Genomic DNA, 15,615 nt, shown 5'->3' with positions numbered 1-15,615 from the left:
CATGTTTAAAACCTATTCTTCTAATTCATTCAAGTGTTCCTATTAATACGGGTCCATCCTGCCCCCTCCCAGTCTATTTGCCAATCCCTCAAACGAACACAGTTCCCATAGCTTATGAACAAAAAACACTGCATACAGAAAGTTTACCATTGTTTGTTTAAATCATTAATGCAAATATTATAGATTTACTTTTGTTTTGAAGACTTCCATCTCCGTATGGACACCTTTTATCAATAAAAAGTACTAAAAGTCTCCATGAGCTGTTTGCAATACAGCTGTTATAATGGATAGTTAACAAGGAAAGTTGTGAAAAGCCTCTCACATACACTCAAACACATCAGTGATGGAACAACAAACGCTAAAAAAAAGGATCGTATCACTTACCAGTTGACATTTCATATTTGTGCATCAGTCTCCATCAGCAGAATAGCACTGACTGGGTGATGAAAGGCATACTTTACTTTATGCATCCACTTATAAGACCCATCTGTGCTCATATCACAAAGTAAGGTTTAATGAGGTTACAGGACCCCACATAAAAGGAGACGGCTTGCTCAATTGGACACTTGAATGCTTACATAAAACCCAGGTTCCATATATTTGCATTTCTGAAGAAGCTTGCATAACCATGATTTTGTTTTCAGATGCAAATGATTTGGTACAATATATATATATTTGTCAAGGTGCAGTGACTCTTTATATATATATGTATATACAGATAGATAGATAGATAGATAGATAGATAGATAGATAGATAGATAGATAGATAGATAGATAGATAGATAGATAGATAGATAGATAGATAGATAGATAGATAGATAGATAGATAGATATACACATATATAACCCTAAAAAGATTTTAGCTTTGCTGCTAACAGAAAAATCACCAGGTAGAACAGGAAGACACATGTCACCCTGTCACCCTGTAAAACACTCACTGCCTTCACTAAGTGCAGGCCAGTTGTGCTAATGTGCAGTCGCTTCACAAAGAGGCAGAAAAAATCCTGTTAGCGTGTGTGATGATAAATATTTAGAGATCGTGAAAATAAACAGATATTATCGCACTATATTTGAGTCCATTTTAGTCCTCTCGGGGCGACAATGAAAGCAGAAGAAGGATTTTAAAAGATTTCTGTTAAAGCAAAGAAAGCTGCTTATTAGTAAATGGTTCACAACGGAGACTTTGTGAGAGGGAGACGCAGCCCCTAAAAAAAACATTTTTAAATTCTAAATTTTTCTTATTTGGAGAAAAAAAAGTTTTCATAAACTGTCTCTATGTGCATTAGGGCTGCCACGATTAGTCAACTATTAAAATAATTGTTTGTGGCAGCCCTGATGTGCATGCAGTTTTAATGTCTTGGTTACCACTGAAATCAAAGTACATTTAGTCAATATTCCAAATACACACTGGCTGGAAGCCTTCCAATATGGCTGACAAGTGAGCTAACTATTAAGGACCTAATACAGGTTTAGTAAACCAAGAATATTTTCTTGTGAAACTTTGTAAATTTTAAATTTATTTTTAATCATCATAATAAATATTGACCACTTTATTCATGATAATTATTTCTGGATCTTTACCCTACAATATGAAGCACCTTGAGGGTGATGTTGTTGTGATTTGGCACTATATGATGACCAAGCTAATTAACTCCTATCATCAGTGCTAGACCACAGTCATTTTTAAAACTGTGAGCACAAGGCAGAAGAATAAAAAAAATGTGTTATTTATCACCATCTTCTGAGTAAAATGTAAAATACATTGTTACAGGTTACTGAATTTCTATGAAAAATGATATAAAATAATTTCTGTTTAACGCCTTTTCATGTGTTTTTGACCAGTGATGACTGTCTGGAAGATTCTGGTCTTTTGTCCAATTTGGTGGAACCACTTTGGGTTGTCTCTTGGACCTCATCCTGCCTTGACTTTCACTGCTTTCTCTGCATAATTTCATTCACAAACATCAGTAGCATTGTTCTGCTGACAGAATCATCATTCACCTAGAAACCAAACTGACAGCTGTGAGTCACGAACACTGAATGAATATCAAACAGAGCAAAGCTAGCCATCCTTTACACAGTAAACGGCTTTGGATTGTGCCATGTTACCTACAGATGTAAACTTCTTTGAAAATTATTTGTTGCCCCACAATTTTTCTTAATGGAAATTTAGAGCTGGAAACAGCTCTAAATGCTAACCACAATAAAGAAAGAATTAGGATAATTTGAACACAAACTTAAGGTAAGTCGTGTTTGACATAAGTACTAAAATTCCTATATGTGCCAAATAAAAGGATATTTAATATACTTGCCAGTAAATAATATGATTGGACGTTGGTTTAAATAGGTGACCATGGCTCAGGAGGTAGAGTAGATCATCTACTAATTGGAAGGTTGATGGTTTGATCCCTAGCTGCTCCAATCTGCATGCCAAAGTATCCTTATGCAAGATACTGAACGTGTGAAAGCACTTGTGTGATGCTACCAATGTTACCAATGTCCAGTTTCTTCATCCATCCATTTTCTTCTGCTTATCCAATTCACAGTTGCACGGGGATCAGAGCCTATTCCAGCAGTCACTGGGGTCAGTTTCTTCATATTGGAGTTAAAAATGAAAATAAAACAATTTTCTGCTGCTTTTGAATTTTCAGCCTCTTACTAAATGCTGGTCGCTCTTCTCTCTGCTAGTCCTTTTCAACAGCATGTAGAGCAGGACATTAATACATAGCCTACAGTTAAACCTTATTGTCCTATGGTGAGTCTGCCCAAACTGGATTAGCTTCAGCTCTAAATAAATAATAATAATATAGTAGCATTTTAGAATAATAGTAAAAACGCTGGGCCAAGTTTGAAGTTGTATAGAGCTGCATTGGGATTTTTGTTCTCCTTCTCCGTTCTTATTCTTCTTTTCACTCTGGAGGTAGCTCAGATATATCTCTAGCCTGCTGCTGCCCTCCACAGGTAACGAACAGCCACACAATTCAGTCAGTGTTTCAACTGCATGAGAAAAAGCAATAAATAGTCCCAATACTGTTCACATGCATGTGCTTCTGGAGGAATTTAAATTCATACAGCTCATAAAGCACGTGGGCTGGATAGATATTTACAAAAATATAAGATATGCTATTATAATTCAGATCCAACCTTACTGGGACTTAGTGAAGCTAAACTGTGTGCTTAACATTTTTATTCTCTCATTATCATTTTATGTAGAGCATGCTGAATTTCCTGCGCTAACATGGGCAGGAAACATCTGACAGCATCTGTTTGTTTGATCCTTAACGTGTGACGCAATCACTGTTAAGATTTCACGGCAGCTTGGAGGTGTTCAAACCTCTCACAGCCCTCCTCTGCTGTATGGGAAGTGTTTAAATACTACACGCAGAGCGAGTCCTGATCCATAAACAGTCAAAGGAATGTGTGGAGCAGTCTACACAGTCTGTCCCTTTGTTTCTCACAAACACACATTAGCAATATCTTAAAGTTTCTCTGTCCTTTTACTGAGCCAATCCAGGGTTGAAAGGGGGAAATATCCAAATGCCAATAAAAATGAAAAACTTACTTGTTTACATGAACGATGAGCTCAGCACCATGATACAGCAGAGATGCATCACTGTGCTCTCCATGCTGTGAAAACAACGACATTTAGTGAGGGCAGATTAGAGGATGTCATGTGTGGTATCTTAGTACAGTGCCTCAATTCACTTCATTCAGTATTCAGCTTTTAAAGTATCTCACACACTCAAACAGTGTGCGGAAAGCCGTGGGCTACAATCATTTATATATTATTCTTTCTATTTTTGTGGCTCTTGAAAATGACCGAGGACACCTGAGTTATACACAATAATGTTTGGTGTTCCGGCCTAAAAGAAAGTATGGTGTCAGGGAATTCATATTTTAAATCATTCACTAAAATCCCAAACATTTAAGGGAATGTGTGCCTGAATAAGTAAAAACACTGGAAGAAAAGATATCAAAAAACTCAAATGAAAAATATTTTGCATTTTTCCGGAACTTCTCAACCCTGTCTCCCAGTAAATTAAAGAAGCCAAAATCTTCAACATCTTCAACAAAGATGATTAGAACAAAACAGAAAGTCAAGACAAATTTCCTTTGTTTGATTAGACCAGAATGTATCTTTGACAAATTCAAGTCAAAAATAGCAGCAAATAGAAGGAAAGAAAAGTTATCTGATGAAAATGTATTTATTTAAAAAGATATTTTACTGCTAACAGCAGCTGGTTGAACTCACCCTGTAGTTTCCTCTGTTGTTTTCCTCCAAATGAGGGAGAGGAAGGATCCAAGGCTTTCTTGGCTGATGCAGCATTTTTCCTGGCAGCTTTGATGCTGCTTTTCATTGTAGAAATGTATGGCCTTTGCTCTACACACCAATATCAACCTTTCAAATTAATTCTACCCATAAAATAAAACTTTATCGTTAAGCAAACCATAGCTAATGCATCCGGTAAACTAGCTAAGTTTTAAGCTAAGCTAATTAACGCAACAATTAATAAAATTGTAATTTTGATGTAAATTTACACTTTAATTAGCATCCAAAGAACAAATAAGATACATAATAAGATGTTAAGAGTCTTTCAGAGATGCAGGGAAACACTGAAAAAAGACGTGAAAAGTGCAGATGGTTAGCTGCAGCTAACAGGTACATACATCAACCTGACAGTCACAGAAGCCAGAGCAGAGGGCCTGGTGCAAAGGTGCTGTATGTAACTGTGAGAGAGCCCAGGTAATGGGATAGACAGTTTGATGGATAACTGTACTATCTATGATAACTACTAAGAATGAAAATAAATATGTATCCTGTAAACCTGGAGGTTCTTATTCTGCAGTTTTGTCATTCTGAGTCATCCCTCCTGTCTACCAAGTTATTTTTTCACAAATAAATGTGCTATATTTTCTCTCTCTCTCTTGTTCTTTTCTGTGGTTCAGACATGTGTGAGTCACTTCATTTGTGCTTGGCTATAATTTTCCATTAGTGCAAGAAATCCCATGTACACTGTCCATGTGAAAATATTTGCCAGTCTTTTTAAATTCAAACTACAGATGTAACACAAAGGGTTTAAGTCGGACTCAGAGTCCTTGACTAAGTCAAATTCCATTCAGTGGCTCTGGCTGGACTTATGCCAGTGAGGCGTGGGACCCCTGGAGGTGTTCTGTGGGGTCTGACTGAGGGAGATTGGTAGAGGATGCTTTGGGGCGTTTGCAGAAGTAGAGTTTTAAGTGCTGAGGATAAATTTGGCAGCGCGTTTATAGGTTCTTGAAAATTTAGGCTATTTTTTGTTACATTATCTACAATTACACGGGCTATGCAGTAATTTTTTTTTTTACTTTAGTGACCTCTGTGGTTTTACATCAACCTCAAAAAATAACCACTTGCTAGTACCTGATTTTAAAAAAAGGATAATAATATTAGACACTATAAAAATGTTCAAATCAATAAAAAATACAATTTTTACAATCTTCATATATAACCTATGATACAGTAGTGTGCGCAGTACACATTTAAATGTGCTATGACAGTAACTGTTAGCAGTTCCGATAATGTGTGGAATACTATTAATGATGTGTTAGAAATATTTACAACAGGAATGCATTTAAAGCTCACAGGTACGTACATGGGCTCCACTCCAGCAGTCACATTGCGGCCTGTGAAAGAGGTGTGAATAAAACATAACTACGCCTACTAATAACCTTTTTGTCAGACCTTAGTGAAGCAAACGGAAACTTTTTTTCATTTAAACACATATGCACATAATGTCAGATTAGTGGTGAGGATAATTTGTCGTGCTGAGAGTTGCAGGCTCTTCCCAGGATTGGACATGTTTGGCGAGGTGTGAGTGTGTCTTGGAGGCCAGGTCAACGCCTTGAGCTCATTGTCATCTGTCTGTAGACATGTTTTGATCAGAAACCATAGCAGCCACACAGAGATGGTCGAAAAAATCCTCCCCCTCACCCCAACAGTTGACAGCAGATGGCTGCCCCTCCCTGAAACTGGTTCTGCTGTTAAAAGGGAGTTTTTTCTTCCCACTGTTGCCTAAGTGCTTGCTCAAAAAGGGTCATATGATTATTGGGGTTTCGCTGTATTATTGTAGGGTCTTTACATTACAATATAGAGTGCCTTGAGGCAAGTGTTGCTATGATTTGGCACTATATAAATAAAACTAAAAAACCAAATAAGGTTTTTGCATGTCCTGATACACAATGCCAAAGGTAGTCTGATTACAAATGTTAGTCAGTTAGTAATGTTATTGAAACTGCACTTGTGTCAGGCCACAGTAGCTGTGCAGCCATGGGTCCTGCTGAAATGGGGGTATAGCCTGTTACTGGATCTGCTTTTGGATCACCAAATTCGAAGTGAAGTTGGAGAGTCCCGGTTATTCTTTTCTCACTAGCTGAATTCTTTTTCATAACTTCAGGTTTTCTTCAGCTTGGCCTGATGCATGTTGCAATAATTCACCGGTGTGAAGAAAAAGAGGAATAAAAAAGAACAGACTGTTGAGCTGTTTAAAAGCCTTTTATTTCTGCCTCCACCCTTCATTTATTCTTCATACCTACAGAGTGCCCTGGGTAGTATATCCAGACTCCTTCAGAGCAGGATTAGGTATTTGTATATATCCAGAATAGCCTAAAAACCTTCCATAAAAAAGTGCCTGCACTCAAACACTCAAACTCCCTTCGCTTTGCAGAATGGTCCAACAATCTGTTTTCTGCTTATACACATAAGCCATCATAAAAAAATATCGATTTTGTCTTAATTATAAGCTTCTTGCAGACTTGTAATTATAAATGGCCCGGTCATTTAGGTAGTTCCCAAACGTAGTGAAAATCAGTGTGTTTAAAAGCTACTATAATTAATACATGTTGGCTTGGCAGCTATCGTACCCACCATCAGTCATGCAGACAAGTTTTTCATAGCTGCTGCCAATATCAAGTTCCCTGTCATATGCATTAGTCAAACTGTTGATATAAAGAAAGGTTCTTTAAGGACAGCCTCATAAATACCTTTAACATTGCTTATTCTCTCCTCCTGCCAAACAGCCAGAGGGTTCAAAATAAAACTAGATATGCTAAGTGAGCTGGCAGGAAGACAATGGTCTTAGTGAGCTCCTCGGTGATCTGGGCCATGAGCTGGTGGGGGGAGGGGGACAAATTAAAGAAGAACACCGTGGACTGAAAGGGCTTAAGGTAATGATTTATGGTCCCGGGATCCAGCAAATGTTTCGTCATGTATTAATAGCATCTTCATTTTTTCCCCTTTTAATCGACTGGAAGCCAAGACGCTCTTTTTGCTGATTGTGACTTTGCCTAAATGGGAAGCTGAATGTTAAACATCTGGAGTACTCACTGCGGCCTCTTCACTGTGCATTTGTGACTTCATTTCTTAGCAGCTGCTTCTAAAAAGGAAAAGGATTCACTGCCACTTTAGCCTTACCTCATAGACACCAATTAAAAACTTAGTGCAGGAGATTAACCGGAAAAACTAATGTGCTTTACTGCAGTGACTAACAAGTGGCAAATTACAGTCATGAAAAAACATGTAACAACTGCCACTAATGAACGCTGATGTGCATTTATTTAAGTAACTACAGTCATAGTTTGTACACATTATTCTTGAACACATTTTATTCATACCAGGCCTGTTTTACCTTACTGTTGGTTAGCAATGTGTCAAAACTACGGTGTCATTTTAAGTACAACGACACAAAATTAAGCAACGACAAAAAGAAAAACACAAAAACATCTCAGGAAATACAACATTAAATAAAACACACACGCAACATTTAACACAAGAACAACGCTACCAAAAAGACGATATATATTAGCAAGATATTATATCCTCACTACATACGACTCTGGATACTGTAGCTCCTGTGAAAACTAAGGCCTCAAATCAGAAGTACCTGACTCCGTGGTATAATTCTCAAACACGTAGCCTAAAGCAGATGACTCGTAAGCTGGAGAGGAAATGGATGTCACAAATTTAGAGGATCATCATTTAGCCTGGAGAAATAGTTTCTCTTCAGCACTGTAGCCAGGCTGACAAACATTCAGAGCTCTGTTGAGCCAACCATCCCTTTAACGTTAACTAGTAATGACTTCATGAACTTCTTCACAAATAAAATTTTAATCATTAAAGAAAAAATTACCAATAATATTATAATATTATTATAATAATATTATCTACAGCTGCTTTCAGTACCACTGATATTCATTTAGACTCTTTTTCTCCAGTTGATCTTTCTGAGTTAATTTCAATAATTACTTCCTCCAAACCATCAACGTGTCTTTTAGACCCCATTCCTACAAAACTGCTCAAAGAAGTCCTGCCATTAATTAATTCTTCAATCTTAAATATGATCAACCTATCTCTAATAATCGGCTATGTACCACAGGCCTTCAAGCTGGCTGTAGTTAAACCTGTACCTAAAATCTCTAGACCCAGCTGTCTTAGCTAATTATAGGCCAATCTCCAACCTTCCTTTCATATCAAAAATCCTTGAAAGAGTAGTTGTCAAACAGCTAACAGACTCCAATTTGTGCATGTAAATGGAGAGTCCTCTTCACACACTAAGGTCAATTATGGAGTTCCACAGGGTTCAGTGCTAGGACCAATTCTGTTTACATTATACATGCTTCCCTTAGGCAGCATCATTAGAAGACATAGCATACATTTTCACTGCTATGCAGATGACACCCATCCAAAATGCTGCAGCAAGAGTCCTGACAGGGACTAGAAAGAGAGAGCAGATTTCTCCTGTATTGGCTTCCCTTCATTGGCTTCCTGTTAAATCCAGAATTGAATTCAAAATCCTGCTCCTCACATACAAGGTCTTAAATAATCAGGCCCCATCTTATCTTAATGACCTTGTAGTACCATATCACCCTATTAGAGCGCTCCGCTCTCACACTGCAGGCCTACTTGTTGTTCCTAGAGTATTTAAAGTAGAATGGGAGGCAGAGCCTTCAGTTTTCAGGCCCCTCTTCTGTGGAACCAGCTTCCAGTTTGTATTCGGGAGATAGACACTATCTCTATGTGGCGGGAGGTGTGGTCCCGGGTGCGGCTGCAGGGGAGGAGTGGTGCAGTGAGCTCAACGGGGCGGTGCTGGAGATGCCGGTGAGAACAGCTGATGGCGATTTGGACTGATGGTGGTTTCCTTCCCTTTTTATAGTGAGACAGAGAGGAGCGGAGGGAGAGGGAAATCAGCTGGGACCGACAGCTGTCAGACTGTGTTCAGTCATAACCTGGGAAAACTATAAATAAATGTGGAATCTGGTGATAAAGACCTGTGTGTGTGTGTACCTGTGTGTAGTGCATTTCACACTCTACTTTTAAGATTAGGCTTCAAACTTTCCTTTTTGCTAAAGCATATAGTTAGGGCTGGACCAGGTGACCCTGAATCCTCCCTTAGTTATGCTGCAATAGACGTAGGCTGCCGGGGGATTCCCATGATGCATTGAGTTTTTCCTTTCCAGTCACCTTCCTCTCTCACTATGTGTTAATAGACCTCTCTGCATTGATTCATATCTGTTATTAATCTCTGGTTCTCTTCCACAGCAGGTCTTTATCCTGTCTTCCTTCTCTCACCCCAACCAATCACAGCAGATGGCCCCGCCCCTCCCTGAGCCTGGTTCTGCTGGAGGTTTCTTCCTGTTAAAAGGGAGTTTTTCCTTCCCACTGTCGCCAAAGTGCTTGGTCATAGGGGGTCATATGATTGTTGGGTTTTTCTTTGTATGTATTATTGTACAATCTACTGTGCAATATAAAGCACCTTGAGGCGACTGCTGTTGTGATTTGGCGCTGTGTAAATAAAACTGAATTGAATTGAACTGAATAAAAAAAAAAACTATTGCAATTTTTGTATTTATTTGCAGGGTGTTTTTACAAGTTTGAAAAGTAAAGTTTTGTTGTTGTTTTTCAGAGTATTCACGATTGTTGTTTTTGTAATGTTGTGTTTGCGCTCGTTGTCATTAGCATAAAGATTTGCAGCTTTGCAGCAGCCCGTACAAATGTCTGTGACACAGCTGTTGGTCAAGTTCCCAGAGGTAGTCGTTTCTGGAGATCTATTGTCTCATTACCCTCTCTGTCTTCTGTTGGTTTTCTGGTTCCTTTGCATTTTCAGTTACTTCTTGTCTTATTTTGAAAAGCTGTGCATCTCCAGTGGAGCTTTGTTGTGTTTGTTTTCACCTATGTGTCACCTGTTTGCTCTCTCGTTGTCTGTGTTTCATGAGCCTCTTCTTGGACTCCTGTTTCCTTGTAACTGCAGGTTGGACTTTGTGTTTAACTGGTTATTGGATCAGCCATTAAAGGCTCACTTTTTGTTTATTTAACCTGCCTCTGTTATCCTACACTTGGGTCCTCTCTCCTGTGAACCCTGACCCTGATTTTAAATACATCTTTTCTTCAGCGCTAAACCAGCATGAACACAAGTAGCCTTCAATTCTTCGTGCCAATGTGTAGTTAGAGAACACGTGAAGAGTCAGGAGAGGTGAGATGGCTCCCTTCTTTCTGAGTGGACACGTGAAAGTCAAGGTAGAATATTAAACAAAACAGAGGTGAAAAATGATGGAGAGCGTGTTCACTTTTGAGGTGAAAGTTCAATCCAATCGAATAAAAAATTTGAGGAAAAGGGCAAACAGACCGCAGACTGCCACCTTTACAGTGAGATGCTTATTTCCTAGGCAACAGAGCCGAGAGCAACAACATAACCAGTCCCACAAGAAAAGATTTACGCTCAACATCACTCATTACCACGAGATGTTGATAAGCGATGCCCACACTGACGGCCCAAAGAAGCACATCTCAGCAGACTGACAGAGGCTGCTGGGCTCTCAGTAATGAGGGAGCCAGACAGCCGCCTCACCTCCTATTTGTCGACTGATGGAAGTCTTGTTTGGCCCAGCTGCGTCTCCATGGAAGTGGCACCTTGAGGGGCTGCTCTCCGCCCCACCTCATCCCTCACCCTCCCACCAAGTTTCTCATCACATCCTGGTGAGAGGCTGGAGCTGCTGTGAAACACCAGCCCCTTGGCACAGAGCCCAGATGGAATTATTTCCCCTGCACGACTTTTATCTGACCATAAAGCACAACCCAACAAGGGCAGAACCCTCAGAAAAGCACCATTAAATGCTGAGTGAACAGAGAGCAATTTAAAATCCCCCCTCTTCTTCTTCTTCTCCCTTTTTTTCAGCCTCCCTTTCTTTACCATAAGCTATTCTCAAACCTGACTATAAAGAAGGTGGCTGTTAATTGATATTCAGCTTGGGGGATTAAAGACCTACGTGGACAAAGCTGTTAAATATGTGCTCAGAATGGCGATGTGAAGAATGCTCTCTGATGCTTTCTATTCATGTGACGGCTGCAAATTGCCTGCAGTGTGATCTTGGAACAGCTTTTCCTGAATCAGCCCTACAGCAGCAGAAGGCTGAGCCCCTGCGCTCCACATTTATTTATTTATTTATTTATTTTTTCACATTTCTACAGTTAAAACTCTTTGACAATGCCGACTCAGCTGGAAGACGAGTCTCACAGTTGGTGAGGGAAGCTTGCGTAACATATACGAGCTGTTTAAACCCTAAACTGTCTATCAGCTTCCAGGGGTTCACTCACTGTCACTGCAGTAGCACGACGGGGTGGGAGTGTGTGAGTTCCTGCATGTTTAGCGTGGGAAGCAAAAAACTGTTGGTTGCAGCTCATTTAGTCTAACCTGCATACATTTAACAACACGCTGAACAACGACAAAAGTAGGTAACATCAAAGGTGAGGATAAACCAACGCTGAAACTCTAATGGGCAAATGAGGCTTGTACGAAATGACTAAATGAAGATATACGCTCTGCGTGCACACAAAGGCTCTCGAGACATGCACCTGCTGCTTCCCACGCAAAAAAAAGTTGGCAAAAAAAGTTGAGAGCAGATGTAGGGATGCTCTGACCCATACTGGAGAAATTGGTGATGGTGGTGTTGAAGAAGTGAACTTCATACTTCATAGCTCAGGTGGTAGAGCAGGACAGCTACTGATTGGAAGGTTGGTGGTTCGATCCATGGCTCCCCTATTCTGCATGCCAAATATCCTTGGGTAAGATACTAACCCCCAGTTGCTCTCTGATGTAGCCATCTGAGTGTGAATGTTTGCTAAACAGCACTAAAGAAAAAGAAGGAAATGCTTGTATGGGTGTGATTGGGTGAGTGAGGCATGTTGTATAGAGCACTTTGGGAGAGTAGAAAAGCACTAAATAAGAATCAGTCCATTTTACCATCTCGCAGCTTCTTTTCAACCATTTATTCAGTAATTCTCCTAAAGTGAGGCCCTCATTTTTACTACCACCAGATAGACTTTGTGGCTCCGTGATGTAGTGGTAAACATTTGCCTTATATGTGAAAAATAGCAGTTTGATTCAAGGAGACACAAACTTAGCCTCAGGAGGTCATAAGCTAGTCTACTCCTAGTGCTGATCCCAAGCCTGGATAAACAGCAGGGCTGTGTCAGGAAGGACAGGAAGGTCATGTCTCTGCCAAGTCAAATATGCACTTTGGCAACCCCCTGGAAAATGAGGGAGCAGCCCAAGTCACCTTTTCCTAATAATACTCAAACATCTAGAAAGCAGAACGAGAGATAAAAGGATTCTTTTCATATCTTTAGTAGAACTACAAGTATTATTAGGGGTTTGGGTTCTGTTATCAGTTATCCTATTCCTACACTCTTACAAACTGCCAGTTGTTACTCCCATGTCCTACTGTATGTACACCATATTGACAAATTACTCACCCATCCATCATCATTGAATTTCAATCACTTGCACGGCCACAGGAGTATGAAATCAAACACCTCGGCATCTACAAACATTTGGGAAAGAATGGCTCGCCCTCAGAAGTACTGCGATAGGATGTCACCTGCAGTTCAGCTGTGAAATTTCTTCACTACTAAATATTCTACAGTAGGCTGTTGGTGGTATTATAACAAAGTGATTGAGAATGACAGCAACTCAGCCACGAAGTGGTAAAATCACAGCGTGAGGTCAGCAGATGCTGAGGTCTGCAGAGTCGATCGCTACAGAGATCCAAACTTCATGTGGCCTTCAGATTAGCTCAACAACAGTGTGTAGAGCAGTTGCACCCAAGCCTTCCATCACCAGGAACAATGCAAATGCCACAACTGGACTCTAGAGAAGTGGAGATGAATTCTCCAAAGTGGCAAATCACGCTTCTTTCTGATGGAAGAGTTCGGCTTTGTTGTTAAACCCTCTGGATTAAGAATCAGAGTCACTAAAGTTCATGTGCACATGAAAGTAGATGAACAAATACTTTTGACAATGTAGTGTACATTTGAAGTATCATTAAGAACCAGCAAGTATTTTAAAGTACTGAAGATTACGCACTAAATTCAGAAGAATTACATAGAATTCTATATTAAATATCTACCCGGTTCCCACCCAGTCTCATATGTTGTGATTTTGTTTGTAAGACACTGACAGTTTACAGTACATGGACAAAAATGTGAAGAGCATAATGTCTAACCTGGTAATTACGTGACATGTTGATAAAGAAGGCAGATCCATAGATAGATGAACGATAGATGTTAGTTACATTTGTTACAACCACTGGCTTTATTTTTATTCTTAGACTTGAGTGCCTTTGTGTAATAGATTACTATCGTTTACAATCAAAATCACTTTATTTTCTTTCCTCTTCCTTTGTATCAGCTTTGTTTTGAACCGTGTGTTTCATTTCAGATGCATCAGAGTGCCCAGCCTTCTTTGACTCACTGGGTGGGGCGCTGGAGAGTGCTTCATCTGGAGACTCCAATGCAACACTGGAGGGGTGTGATTGGGAGGAACAGCCTGATCTAAATCCAAATGGTGTTTTATTGTTGGTCTTCATCATGCACCGGGCGTGGGATGCTTCTGGGATGGTGCTGAACTCAACTGAGGATATGGTCAGGCAGTGGAAAGAAGACTTTGAGGATCTCCTCAATCCCACTGACACACCTGTAGTGGGAGCAGAGTCAGTGGACGATGAGGAAGACTCACACATTGTGGCTGAGTAATGCTTCCTAAAGCCCTGTAGGGCTGTCCTGGCTAACATGTCTGCAACATTGTGTGGAGGTCTGCGGCGGTGCCTCTAAATGGGTAACTAGAAGGGGATCACACTCCGCAGCCTCCCCAGGAAGATCCGTGCCAGGGTGCTGGACAGGAGAATCCGTCCATCAGTAAAACACGGCATTTGGTTATTTCCACGCTTCAGGCAGTCACTGCAATCACAAAGGTTTTGTTTGCAAGTATGAAGAATATTATTTAGATTCATAATTGAGTTTGTTTGTTGAATTATTGAGTCTTTACAACAAATGACATTATTATTTTTGTCAAACCACTAGAACTAAAAGATCTCGATGGCCTCCTTTCACTCCATTGTGAGGCAAAATCACAAAAATCGTGTCCTTGTCCAAATACTTATGGTCCTGACTGCATAATTAGACAGACTTGGCAGAGGTGCATGCATATTGTTTCAGCTGTTTTCCCTATTAACAACTGCAGGTCATGAATTGGGTCTGTGGGGGCTTAAATTTGGATGCAGTTGGAAAACCAGTTGAAACCACTAATTAAGCCTGTCCATCAGTATCATGGGCCACATAAACTGCCACTGTTTCTACTCTATAATCAAAGCAGAGCTTGGCTTCATGCCCCACTTTAAGTCAATAGAAATAATGAGCAAAATTAGGGGATGCCTCTGCCAATAATGATAATTAATGCCCCATAAACATTTGCAAACCAACAAGGTCTACTTAGACAGGTCAATCAAAAGGCCAACTCAAAGGTGGTTACACACAAACCGCACATGCACTGTGATGCAGATGAGAGCCCCTGCCTGCTGTTTCTGCAAGGGTGAAATAAGGATAACACACGCAGCAGAGAGAGAGAGAGAGACTCATATTGCTTCTCAGGTCCTATGACAGAGGTTAAAGTATTCAAAAACAGGGGTGGATTATTGATTTTTACATAGAAATGAAACACTGTGGGATGAGATGAAGATCAGATGTGATGAAGAGCACAGACAAGGTGGCCTTGTCTGAAAATTTCAGAGCAGAGGAATTAAAAGATGGTAGTTTATTTGACAGACTGGTTTGAGCATGTTAATGTATTTCCACGCTGTCTAATATTGATTCCTTATTTGGGTTTGTGTGACAAACGAGCCTCAGTCTGAGCAGCAACGTTACGGAAACCTGGTCTTACTATAATATATTAAAGTGCATAAGGGGAAAAAACCCTGATCAGATTATTCACTTTAAACTAAAGAACAATCAAACTCATGTAAATAGTGTGAGCTTCTATTTATTGCCTATGAGGGCTCATTTTTTTTTGGGAATCTTTCACTTTTTCTCTAAGTAGTGCACTGTGTGTGATACAGTGGAAACAAGTCATCTCAAGTTATTTTGGAGAATTACTTTTCTTGCCCAGCAGTTTCCCTGTCCACGTGTGGCTTAATCTTTCCTTACACTCAAAGTGTGCATACCTCATTCCCTTTTGGTTACAAAAACCATCTTCTTTACAGTTTTCTCTTCTACTAATATTAACAGTTTCGATGCTATAAGAGAAACGCCAC

Source organism: Astatotilapia calliptera, chromosome 10, assembly GCF_900246225.1.
Source record: "Astatotilapia calliptera chromosome 10, fAstCal1.2, whole genome shotgun sequence".
NCBI classification, from domain to species: domain Eukaryota; kingdom Metazoa; phylum Chordata; class Actinopteri; order Cichliformes; family Cichlidae; genus Astatotilapia; species Astatotilapia calliptera.
Note: the sequence above shows the minus strand (reverse complement) of the source record.